General features: G+C 39.1%; 1 protein-coding gene across 1 annotated transcript in view; it reads right to left on the reverse strand.

Annotated features, from left to right (window-relative positions):
• Positions 1-13,264, reverse strand: part of alpha-Man-IIb (alpha-Mannosidase class II b) — a 196,778-nt gene that overhangs the window by 35,897 nt on the left and 147,617 nt on the right. The window lies entirely within an intron of this gene.

Below are 13,264 nucleotides of genomic sequence, written 5' to 3' on the forward strand. Positions count from 1 at the left end.
CGTAAACAAGAGCAGCCGTGCCGTGCATGGTACCCCACTGCCTTTTGGCCCGATCGAAAAAATATACTGGTTGGAAGAGAAAATACACAAAGTAACCCCGAAATCCCTCCCACCAGTCCGTCAGTCAGTCAGTCAGCATTGGATTCCGAGGGAGTACAGGAAAGCGGATTGGCGCCCGTTGTGCCCCCCTCGCGTCGGATCTGTGTTATCTGCTCGCAGCTTGCTCTTAATCATCTTTGAAGACGACCGGCTGTGCTCCGAGCCTCCTGTATTACACTACTGACTGATGCCACCTCCGATGCCTATATATGTATATACTCTGCACATTAATTTGCTTTGAAGCTTGTATATATATATAGACGTGTAGGTACAGGTGAGTACGGTATCAAGCGAAGGTACCCTCCATCCCCTAATCCTCTCCGGGCTTTGATATTCCTGGAACGCTTTGTTGGATAATATGCATTGTACGCGCTTGTGCGTGTGTGTGTGTATGGTACCATACGGTTTACCGTTGCAGGGGCATATATTGGCACTGGATTTTTATGAATTCCTCGCGCATGGATATAAAGAGGGTGTATCATATGTATGCAAGACCGGAGCTGTACAGTTGATGCCAAGAGCGGGAGACATAAAGTTGAGGACCAAAGTTTGGCGAACGCCACTTCCACTCGAATTCGGGGATGGTTCGAACGGTTGATAGCCAAAGTTTACTGCAAGTTCCAACTGCTTTCGAGCGCTCGGGAGATATTTGCTTTCGTTTAATTTGTTTCGCTTCTTACGAAAACGAATCATTGGGATTTCCAAGCGTTGCCTTTTGATGGAGGAGTTAGATTTACCGAGGAGGGTATGTCGTTAGGATGCATATTTCTTCCATTGACAATTGGAGGGCGGATTTTTTATTGTCACGCTTATTCCTTGGTAAAATGAGCCATTTTCTGGAACGTTGGACCGTTTGATTGTGGAAAAATTTGTTTTGGGACTGTAAGTTGGTTGAGTTGTTGGTACTTATGTTTCATCGACTGGAACTTCTGTCAAAAAAGTTTCAAAAACATTTGACGTGTAAGAAGTTGGCTATTTGCACCTTGATGAAAACCGTTAAACATTATTTTTATATGCGTTATAAAAATTCCAGAAATCATCTCCGTTTATTGTGTGACATCGTTTAAGAGGTCAAAAAAAACGGGGGTTTCTACTTATGTACGTCGCATCCAAGAGCACGATATGTCAAATTTGAAAAGAAAACAGTTCTCAATGTACGAAATATATTAACAGCTTCCTAGATTAACTTTATCAAAGTAAGCCAAAAAAAATGTATCATCTCTACGAGTCAATATTAAATGTTCCCATACACTTTGCTTACAAGTGGATTTTTATGGTAAAGATAAAATTTTTATCTCATCTGTTTTTGCCTTTGTTTGAATTAGTGCGCATTTTACCGGGTAGATGGCTGAATTATCGAGCTCTGTCCCAATTATGGAGGGTTTTAGTTATCATTATACAACTAATTAATAGATTGTGATGTGTGAGAAAATGTTGGTTTTTATAGGTTAAAGTATTCAACGATTCGATTTATTGCATAATAATGTAATTGACCCACGAACAATATGATTTTATGCGTCCGTACAGGATTAATATGGGCAATAATAAAACTCAAATAAAACAGACTAATATACTATGCATTTTGACTTAAATGACGTCCTTTCTTGATCTTACTGTTCCAATCCCACAGGCACATTATATACCACAGGAAAGAATATCAAAAAATCTATTTGATTTGTCATAGGCAGATTATCATAAAAGTATCAAAATATGTATAATCAATTATAAAAGCAGTCATAATAGCTCAACTCGTGCGGAGCACGTCTAACACAACTAGTATGTGAAAAAAATTCGTGTGTCACATAAAGAAAATGAAAACTTTTTCATGTGTATTCTTTTTTGTTGCCAAAAACGTTTGTTTTATTTGCAACAGCATAACGCATGTATACGTAAGTTGCGTTGTTGTTGTTTCAATACACTAGTACGTGCAAAAACATGTATAGGTAATGGTACAATGAGGGTAAGAGGCGAAATAAAAAAAAAATTCAGAATAAGTAGTTGAAAAAAAAAATATCAGTATTCTCTTAGTGTATCTTAGTCTGCATCTTTCTCTCGAGCGTGCACTGCTTTGGTAAGCCAGTTTTTTGCATTCTTCAAATGCACCTCGATCCCACAGCCCTCATGCTTTGGAAGAGTTCAAAGGATAATCATTGCTCAAAGCTAAAGAATCGATCGAAATTCTTTTTTTTTTTTTTTAGAAAGGATCAAAAAAGGGAATCGCGACTGCTGCGCGGAAAGAAGATTTTTCGAGCGCGAAGAGGTAATCGTCTACTGTGCAGAGCTTATTTGCCTCGAATCAGCTGATTTTCGCTTTGACGTTCTCCTACTACGGTTCCCTGAATGTGACTGGTGATTTGAGTGGAACAACGTGGCACATTTTTTTTTCTCTTATTTTTCCATTACAATTTTTGTTGTGCTGTACTCAAAGCGGCGTGGATGTGACGTTTCGTCATTTTTGTTAAAAAATACATCCGGGTGTTTTTTAAAATGGAGAAAGAACGTGACAAGATTTTTAAATAAATTTCTTTTTCTTTAATATTGACATATACAATGTCAATATTACATTGAAATTAAATGTTGGGTGTGTGATCGATAAAATCTATAATTAATATATATTTGGATATTTTTTAAACTCAACAGTTATGAAATTTGTAGGACATCATTCAAAGAGCAAACGAAATTGTGAAAAATTAAAAAAAAAAACACAAAATTTAATTGATTATTAAAAAAGCAAAATTCCTATACAGAAAGACTTGAAATTCATACACGAAGCAAAAACAACTACAAATCAACGCACCCTAATCAAAGGATCGCACGAAGGCTTGATAAACTACTCGAGCTGCGACGCAACAAAAAAAAAAATTAAAAAAGTAACAACCCACTCGTCTTCAAAGGCAATTCAGTGCTCTTGATTTTGAACAGCGTGGTAATACGGTAATTAAAAACTCGACGGCTGAAAAAAAAGTGGCCGGACCACAAGTACAGCGACACCAAACAATGCCAAGGATGTGTAGCCATTTTACAACCCCCCCGAGAGGCAGGGGGGCGGAGGAGAAAATTCTTTATGCGCCAAAAGCTTATACACCAGCTCCCCGCTTGTGTGCAAAACAATATAACTTTTAATATAACCGCGCGAACGGCACTGACTCAAAAGCACTTCCACACGCCCCCCCCCCATGCACGTGCAACCCACTTTCGCATATCCTCTTTTCTCACACGATAAATTCCGCGGACTTGCTTCTTTCCTCCTTCCTGACCCTGCCACCAACAACTCATAGCCAGCATACAGAAACCATTATTCGCGGGGCATAAAGTGTATACATGTGTGGGTGTGTGCGCCTGACTACAAAGTCGAGATGGGTGGCTGGGGGAGCACGGAAAACAGGATATTGCCCCCGGGGCTTTAGCGGGAGAAAATGACATCCACACGTATACGCCCGTACACCCGTGTGTATGTAATATAATGTGCCCGCATGCAATCGTGTCTGAAACGAGTTGTAAAAGGGTGAGCGCGGATTTTTTCTCTCTTTGTGAAATTTAGCCAAAGGCAAAGGGACTCTCGGAAGACGTTTGTGGGTACGCGTATGCGTTCGTGGGAGTTTCTAATTTTCTGGCTGGCTGTGTGTGTGTGTGTGGGTATGTGGAAGGACGATTACATGAAAAATTAAATTAATTATAATTTGGGTTTTACCGTGTTGGGTGTAAATGCTTTCCATCCTTCAATTACATACTATGTGATATTATATTTTTAAGGTGCGAAATGATTAGCGAGCCCGAAGCGCACCCACGGGCGCAAAACGGCACTTTGTGCCTTGGATAAAGAAAAATATTGTTTCTGACTCGGCCATGTGATGGTACGAAATGTATTTGAGGCTTTTTTGGTTGTGATATGGTGTAGTGAGAAATAAAATCGTGGTTGCCCTGAAAAGTTGGTGTGGCACACTTTTCCTAACTGTTTTTTATACATTTTTTCATATTTAACATTTTTTAGAAGGAGCCAAAAAACACGCAGTATTTTCTTGGTATTTTCACATTGTTTTTCAAAAACAATAAAAAAATGTGAAAATCTGCAAAGTTTCAGGCCGTAATAATACAACTTTGCTAGATTTTGTTGGTTTTGATGAAAAGTTGGTTATTTAGTTGTTAAGTTTTTAATTACCAGCATTCCTTACAATATTTTTTTTCTAACGTAAAAAGTCTTTTTCACAAACTTATTTAATTACTTGTTTTAGGTATTTCTGTCCTGTCTTTGTGAAGAAAAAGTTAACTGTATAATCACATGAAAAATAAAGCGTAAGAGGCGTTTTTTACAAAATTTAATATTTTAGTGTAATCAACTCGTCAGGCATTCTTTTATCCACACGAATTCTTAGAAATTTTAGGTGATTTTAAAATCATGAAAATAATGATATTGCTAGTCGATAAAAATGATTTAAGAAATAATTATCGAGCGTCCAAAAAAGCCATAGTATCAATTTAGCGACTAATTTAAAAATTGTAAGTGCAAGTATTAGCATGTAATGAATTAGCGATTTTTTTATATGAAAAATTACGCGATAATAAGTAAAGCAGTGAGCTTGTCTTTTCGTTTTTCCCGGAAAAAACTGTTTTTTTTTTTTTACGGTTGAAAAATCTTGCATTTTTCTTTATAACGTAAACATTTTTCGACGACTTTATTTTTACTTGGTACTGGATACTTTTTTTCCCAGTACAGCAATCCAGTGAAATAAATATCCATATTCTTCAATTTTAGAAAAACTTGTTTTCCACAATTTCAAAACGGTCCGATACAGGTGTCACATTATTTTCACCAAAACCACAAAATGGATGATTTTTTATGGAATTGGTCATACATGTACGTACAAAAGCGTACGCCCACACGCCCAGCCTGCCATGCTTGGATAAATAAATACCTACACGTGCGCGCTTAGACGTACGTAGGATAAGCCTTTGCCGTTTTCCGCTTTCTGTTCTGTGTTTGCTGTGCGGCTGCTCAACTATGAATGTCTTGTGAATAAAATTGTTTGCCCTTCTTTTTTTGTGTACGTATTTTTTTACTCATCTGTTTTGCTTGTGTTTTTGCACGTTTACGTTGGCAACGCGTAGGTACTGTAAGTATAGAGTAAAAGGAAAAGGATTTAAGGGGATCTCGTCTAATTCGCTTGAAATAAAGCGGATGGGCATAAAGTGCGAGCTTAGCACGATGCACTCGCATCGCGGCTGTTTAGTTTTTTCAAAGACAATATTACCATGGTTGGTTCAATTTGTTTCAGGCATGGCCTGTACATGCGGAGAAAAAGCATGAAAGATGTGCCTTCTTGATTGTTGGAATAGAACTTTTTTGTTTTTTATTTTGCATCGACTGCAAAAATACCGTAATAAATGGAATTTAAATGTTAATTCAGTGCATGGCAATAATAATGGTGCGTTTAGGAGTTGATAAATCTATTATACTTGCTGGATAAAGTATGATTCGTACTTTAAATATATTTTTCCCACTTACAACAGGAAACGGAAAATTTTGTTATTGCTTTAATAATAATAATAATTTTAATAATAATAAGATTCAATTGAAAATCAAATTTCACTTTTCATGATTTAATTGAAATATTCAATTTTACTGAAGCTTGCGGTTGACGCAACGTTTTACAAGTTCGAAGAAAAAGGCAAATAAGTCAAGAATAGTGTACTTTATGACGAATATTAACCATAACCATCAATTGTTAAATCAAACAGTTATAATCAACAACGAATCATATCTATTCATAGTCGAAAAAAATGTAAATCAACAATTAAGATTAATTTTTTTTATTTTAGTTGTAATCGTATCGTTGAAGAATCATATACTTTGGAAAACCCGCGTCGAACAAAACGGATAAGCCGTTGTACTTTTTTTTTTTTTTTAAAGAAAATATAAAACTTTTTCACGTACGGACTAAAAATCCCCCGGCCCAAAAACACCTGTTTAACTTTTTGTTCAAGTTCCAGGGTGGTTTAGCCAAAATTTTTCCTATCGATAAAATACGCTGGGGAATTAACAACACCAATCGTAGTATCAAGACAAAACTACCTACTAAAACTCGAGCCCCAATAGATACGAACTCGTTTTGCAGACAATGAAAACATATCCACACGCATACAGTGCCGCATAAGGCACTCCCATGATTCTGTAAAATCTTCATTCCTCGTTGACTCTGCTCGAAAGAAAAAAAAGAGCCAAAAGAGTCACCAGCACCGATGCCTCGTCGCTCCGATTAACCAGACTTTCCCTATATCCAGAGAGCCTCTTTGACGCGCCCAAGACGAACGAGCAAAATCGATCGGACGCATCCTCCCCCTTCCTCTACATCTCCGGTCCGCGCGTCCGGTCATCGGCACCGCGAGACGTCCGCTCGGCGAAGCTCAGACGAGGGGAATAAGCGCAAAACGCAGATCGTTATACCTATATGCACACCGAAGGGGGGGGAAAACGCGCGTACACGAGGCGAAGGGAGAGCTATATGACCGATGGCCGTAAAAACGACGCGCCCGTGTGTACACGCACAACCGCTACTCTTTATATGGGTATCCTATATAGGGTGGCGCTCGCCGCCGATGCGCAAAGATAGATTGTAACGGCGGGCTCCCCCTTTTTACGGCCTAGGGATCTCTTTCTCCCTTTTACTTATCGCGTGGCTAAGTACTGCGTCGATGGGAGCGCGAGGTCGATGGTCCTATCTCTCTCTCTCTCTTTTTTTTTTCATCATCGGTAGATAATGTTACGCTCATCTTCGTTTGCATCGGATAAACTTCTTTTGAACTGGATTGCCATATGTATCATTATTGGAACATTATGGATATTATATTTACCTCGTCAAATGTTACAATTGGCGTCAGTTGTTGCCAATTACTCACTTATGAATTATTCGTCCGTGCATTATCGGATTGGGTATATCGAGAGTTGCGTTTGCATCGATGCCCCGGAAATAAACAGGTTATCGGGATATAATAGCAAAAATTGTACTCTTTTACCTTCATTTGGGTGAAACATTTGTAAACTAATCAATTAAAATTTAGTGATCGGATGTTGTCCAACCGTCTAATTTTCGGATATCTTTTTGTTTTTTCTCGAGATAAAGCGAACATCACGTGATCAGGCTACGTGAGCCAACCGTTTCACGGATAAAAAGACTCCATCATGGAACCCATCAATCTTTCCGTTGCGATGGTTTTCACGTGGAATAAAAAAAAAACCCACCAACCTTTTGACATCTCGTTTCACAACCGTGTACACACTAGCCCTTACGCATTTTCTTTTGACCTCCGTCGCTGCTATTTCCGCTTCTCGGTCGCCCTTTTACCGGAGCTCGTTCCTCGTTGAAAAAGAGAGTATTTCCAAAGATCCACGTAAATAACAGCTCGCGGAGCACGAAAGAATCCCACCCTCCGGTTGGCCGACCCTTACTTTTCCCGTCTGGCGATTTACTTTTAATTACGAAAAGATTTCTCCATTTAGTCTCGTCGCTTTTTTTTTTCGCCCCGGTAAGATCACGCGTGGGACTTGTTTTCGTTTCCTCTTTTCAGATACGTTGGGTTCAAACGATGAGTCATGGGTTACTGGTTCAATTAGGCTCGATAATTGCGAGACTGAACGTCGTTAATTCGCAACAATAATCTCTCTCGAGTACTCGAATCGTTCGAGTCGAGTGGAACTTCGTGAGTGACGTATTTGTGGGATGCGGAGCATTTAGATTTTTATTTTATTTTTGTGCCATGAGTGTATCAGGATTTATATCCTGCGCGAGGAGAATCACAGGAACAAATATGAGTTGAGGACACCCGAGAAGAAGTTATACCCACTGCCCCAAATTTTGAGATATATGAATGTGACCGCGGCCTCGATGTCTTTCGCGTCTTTTAAGGATAATTGCAAAAGTTCTCGGGGCTTGGGCAACAGTTTTAAAAACTCGCTTTTCCCCGATTTGAATGCACTAATGGCTTTTCGCAAAGACTTTCTCCGGAATTGCGCGGGATTCCTTACGAATGATAAAGAGCACTTGAGAACAACGTCCGGATTCAAACTTACGCGTGCGCATATTTTACCATTTTGTCAGAGCTTATACGGTAAATGGATGGAGTTTCTTTGTTGTCGAATTCAATGATTTATAGCGTCGCTAATGTCATAGGTTGTGTAATTTACATTGTAACACTTAATATTAATTAATCAAGTTAATTAATCAATTGTATTGCTTCCAAGTTCATTTGTTCCCCAAGAATAATGAAAATGTCTCATTACTGGATTTGACACATATACATCACTTGTAGGTGATTTCCCAATTAATTTGCAGATCCCCCGATAATATTATACGGTTACTCAATTCCAGTGAGGACGAGCCAAGTTTCTCTAGAGCGTCCGGGGGACACGGGACAAGCGCCCTTAACCCAAGCGCGACCCGAAGATCCCAAAACTTAGATCGCACGCAAACTCGCCGCAACAACGGAGACGCTGAAATTTCGACGTGTGAGTACGTAGGCGACGACAATCATACGCAATAGGACAGAGCAATGACTCGAGCTTGCAACGTATATATATATATATTATAATGTGGCAGCCGCCGTCTGCGCTAAGCTTATAACCACAGAGTGTACAATCACGTGGATACATGTATGTACGTCGTAGTGTGTACGACGAACAAGAGACGGAGTGCGGTGTATGAGGGAGCGGAGTCGGGTATATTAGACGGGACTCGAGAGCCAGCCGCGGCCTCATGCATACTAATAAGCCGAGAGCAAGGAGGAGCAATGGGCGCGTTGTACGGCCGAGCTTTTCTCCTCGAAGCCGCCCTTGTCGAAACTTTAACATTGGCGGGCGCGCTTTATTAAAGCTCTCGCGAGAGAGGATCTATATATACGGTTAGGCTCTTGTGCTGCTGGTGGTGGTATAGCGAGTAATTAACGCCTGGCCATTCATTCAGGGTGTACCCCAACTACCTCGGCCATACCGGCTGTGTATTTGTGCATTGTACTCCTCGTGTGGCCAAGTGAATAGTGGACGCGTTGCGGTGACGTGGCGAGAGCTTGAGCGTATTTTTTGTTTCGCCGGTCCTCGAGCTACTTGCTCCTGTATATACAGGGGAGAGATTTGGGAGCTTATATAGGTGTATGCAGCGCTGTAATGGTGTGCCGGTCGTTCGTTGGTTTGGTTTAATTGTGCCAGAGGCGCCCGATATCTCTTTTGGCTTTTTATAATGTCACTTTTCTTTGGACACGCCTATTCGGACTGTACAACAGTTTGAAAGAGCGCCACCACTTTAAATAGCTGGAATCACTGGACCGGAGATGATACACGGAACTAAGTGACAATTTATCAATAATAATTTAACCTTACCAATCTATCGAGTTAGAAGACGATTATACAAGTAATAATGAAGTTTCCATTATCTAATTCATTGTTTTTTGTCCGTACGCTTTGAGGTTATGTATTTTTTTGTGATGTTTGTTTTCAGAAAAATGGATAAGGTTATAATGGAAAATTCATAATTACTTGTATGAACGTCTTCTAACTCGATAGATTTGTAAGATTGAATTATTAAAGGGACAATGTCACTTACTTCCGTGCATTATCTCCGGTCCAGTGACTCCAACTATCGCCAGTGGTGGCGCTCTTTCAAATTGTTGTACAGTCCTAATTTTCGTGGAGTATATATAGTCAACGAATACGGCTCGCGGTTGTTTTTGTGATGGCTACATCTAGGGTGTGACTCGTGCAACTGGCATAAGAAAAAAAGCGTTAACAAGATTGAAACGTGATTGTGTGTTTTTTTTTTTTTTTTTTTTTTTTTACGTGATAAGTAAAATTTCCATGGTTATTTTAACGGTCTCCTACTTGTTCAACACGACATATAATGTGCGATTATGGCAAGAGAATTATCAAGCAAATGACCACAGTTTGGAAATAACGTTTTATCAACGCTCTTAGATGTGCATTGCTATTCCATTAATGGCCACCTGAAGATCTATGTATTCTTCAACTGGGGTGAACCCTTCATTGTATAGATTCTCTGTATAGAAAAATTAAAGAGCAGAGAGAAACAGAATGTACTCTTTTTTTAAAATTCTTTCTAAAGATAGACTTAGGTGAATAGTGATATTAAGTCTTTTGTTCATACTCTTAATTGATACTCAGCTCAGATTGACGTAAAAATAAATGTTCAGAAATGAATAAAAAATACTTTAAATAAATAAATAGATATTATTGGTTAGCAAAATAAAAATTGTTTACATAGGTTGTAACAAGGTTAATAAGGATGAATGGGGCGTTTGTGGTAGTTTATCTTAAAGACTCGGAAACCAATAAGTTACCACTTTAAGGGATGAATACAATTTTCAGGTGGTATCGTAATTAATATTCATTCAAAACTATATACAACGATTTAAATGAACAGATTGTCCTCGATGATGCTTCGCCAGAAATAAGTCAATACATGATTTATTTGACTGGTTTTCAATAACCATTAGAATTATTAATATACTGTAACCACATAAGTGAACTAGTAAAAATATCTTTAAAAGCTTCTTATAGTTTGAAAAAATGAAAAAAAATTTCAAGTTCATATCAAGGCATAAAATAAATGAAAAAGGGCACACCAGTGACACTAATCCCACCTTGAGAACCCAAAGCAATTTAAAGTCGAGTTTTGGATCTAAAATTCTCTTTCTTGTACCGCTTCCACGCCAGTTAATAGTAATAACAATAATTTCATTAGAATTTCTAGATTTCAACAACATGGAAAGGAACATGGAAAAAACCACGAGACAAAAAAAACGCATTAATCGAGAATAGTAAATCATTTCGAAACCCTTGCCATTCCTCACTGTAGTACAACGTAGCTCATTAGGGTCCAAGAACCAAGGAAGAACGGGAAAAAAGTGAAAAATTTGCGGCACGAGTTTTCCACAGCCGTAAATGTTATGTACACGAGAGAGTATAAGAAGGAGCAAACTCTGCTAACGAATCTTTCGAAGTAGCCTCTGCTCCGCGCGTCGAGTCCGAGTGCCACATGCACCTATACATAATGTACCGGCAAAGACCCGCCGACGCCTTAATTAGCGTTTGGTTAAAGGATACACGGTAGCGGTGGGTAGTCGGTGAAAACCGAGATTGTAATGTATACGGATATGTAAAAGGTAAACTCTTGGACGGTCGGGTGAGCTGGACGGGAGCGGACCCCTTTATATACGGTGTACGTCGGCGTTGACGTTTTGAATAATCTCGGGCTCGCCCGTGGGGTATATTGCCGAGGTGCTTATTCGGTTACGCGTCGCGGGCTTTGGACGTGAAATAATGAATCGTGTGTATATGCACGAGTGGATGCTGCAACGACTTTATACAGGCTGTTTGAGCTGAAAATTTGGTGAAATCAAATTTGGAATTGTTAATGTACATACATCTCTTCTCTGAGAATTTTAGAAGAATTTAGAAGAAGTTATTTATAATTTTTTTAATTAGTTTTTCATTTATTAAATTCATTTCTTAATACGTTTTCGTGAGATGAGTGTACGACTTGAAAAAAAGAGGGAATTCAACCAATCTTTGCACTAATTTGGTGATTATGACATACAACTGTGATATTAACTATAATCGATAAGGTTAAATACATCAAAGTAAATTTTTTCCCTGACAAATAGTTCCCGTGTTTGTGCAAACTACCAAACCAGCTGAGTTTGACACTGTTTCAGTGGAAAGACTTAAGCAGGGGTTTAAATCTCTTTTGGAGTTTCGACAGTTGGTGTACCGTAGGATTCATTTATAAATTCATTCCTCTGTACATCAACGACTTGCGTACCCGATTAAAATACTCTTATAATGCAGTCGATATAAACTCATATCTCTGATGTTTTCTAAAGAACGCGGATACAGGTACGCGATATTCCACACATGACTCTATAATGCAGTTGCAAACCAGGTAGATTAATGGGTTAGTTTTTGATGACAAAAAAACGCATCACTATTCTCTTACCTGGTAGCCATTCAGTTCTCATCTGCTATAGACCTTAACAGCATTGCTTTACGTATCAAAGACCAGCCCATTCCGTACCTTAACGAGGCCAAAATCTTGGGTATTCTGTACTCCATTCGATATTTAATTGGATCACTCGGGTAAACGAGGTTGTTCACCTAGTAATCACAAGTTTCAGATCTCAAACACCCATTAGTTGAGACTCTGCGTAAATATCTGATCGAAAACCCTATATTTTTGTATTTTGATATGGCATGAGGCACTTACCATATACTGTACGAAACTGTGAGCCCGAGATTCCGGAGATCATTAAATGTTTGTGTAGGGTTTGTTTTTAGAACTATTTCTAGAATGGAGCATGTTTCTCTATTTCGAGATTATGTGGGTTACTTAATCTATACAATGATGACCATTGTACCCTTGTGGGAAAGCTAGAAGCAGATATGACTGAAGATCAAACCCATAGAGTTTCTGACAAAACACTTTTACTTGAGTGCTGACAGGATTTGCGGGGGGAACAACCCCCGCTTATCTGTCTTGTCTTTTGATTTTTGGGTACCATACCTAATTGGATTCTAGAATGCCACATTTCATGCTTGTTTTTTAAGTATATGACTTTGGTACCATTTTTTATTACTGACTGCGACGGCACGGTTAACTCCGAAGAGTCAGGAGATATCACAGTGATAATGGGACATGTGAAGAAAAAACCCCACAGAGGTGCCGCGAGTGCATAGAGTGGGTATCGAACACTAGCCCTCCTGGCGGAAGGCAAATACTCTACCACTGGTAGCTCTGTGAGAACGCACTTAGGGGACAGGTGCCACTTTCGTTCATTACCAATCAAAAGACACAGACATTTCAAAACTTATCTCGAATCAGAATGGGAACTGACCTTGTCAAAACAAAATGTTTGTAGACGGTAGGATGATACTAGGTTAAAATTGCAGCACTAAAATTTTTATTACATTTTTTTTGGTGAGCAAAAAACCAAGTTTTTCCACGTTTCAAGCAAAACTCGTTGTAAATCTTATATATAAGTACTTTGATTCGAGCATCGACATCACGCCGCCGCCAAACTGTTATGAGCCCCCCCCCCAGACCCGCTAGAGCGAGTGTTTACGCTCGTAAATATAATATACGCTCTTACGCTCGAAAGCACCAGG

This window comes from Copidosoma floridanum, unplaced genomic scaffold (assembly GCF_036245765.1).
Source record: "Copidosoma floridanum isolate Cflo_tuat_1 unplaced genomic scaffold, Cflo_Japanese_pri ptg000020l, whole genome shotgun sequence".
NCBI lineage: Eukaryota > Metazoa > Arthropoda > Insecta > Hymenoptera > Encyrtidae > Copidosoma > Copidosoma floridanum.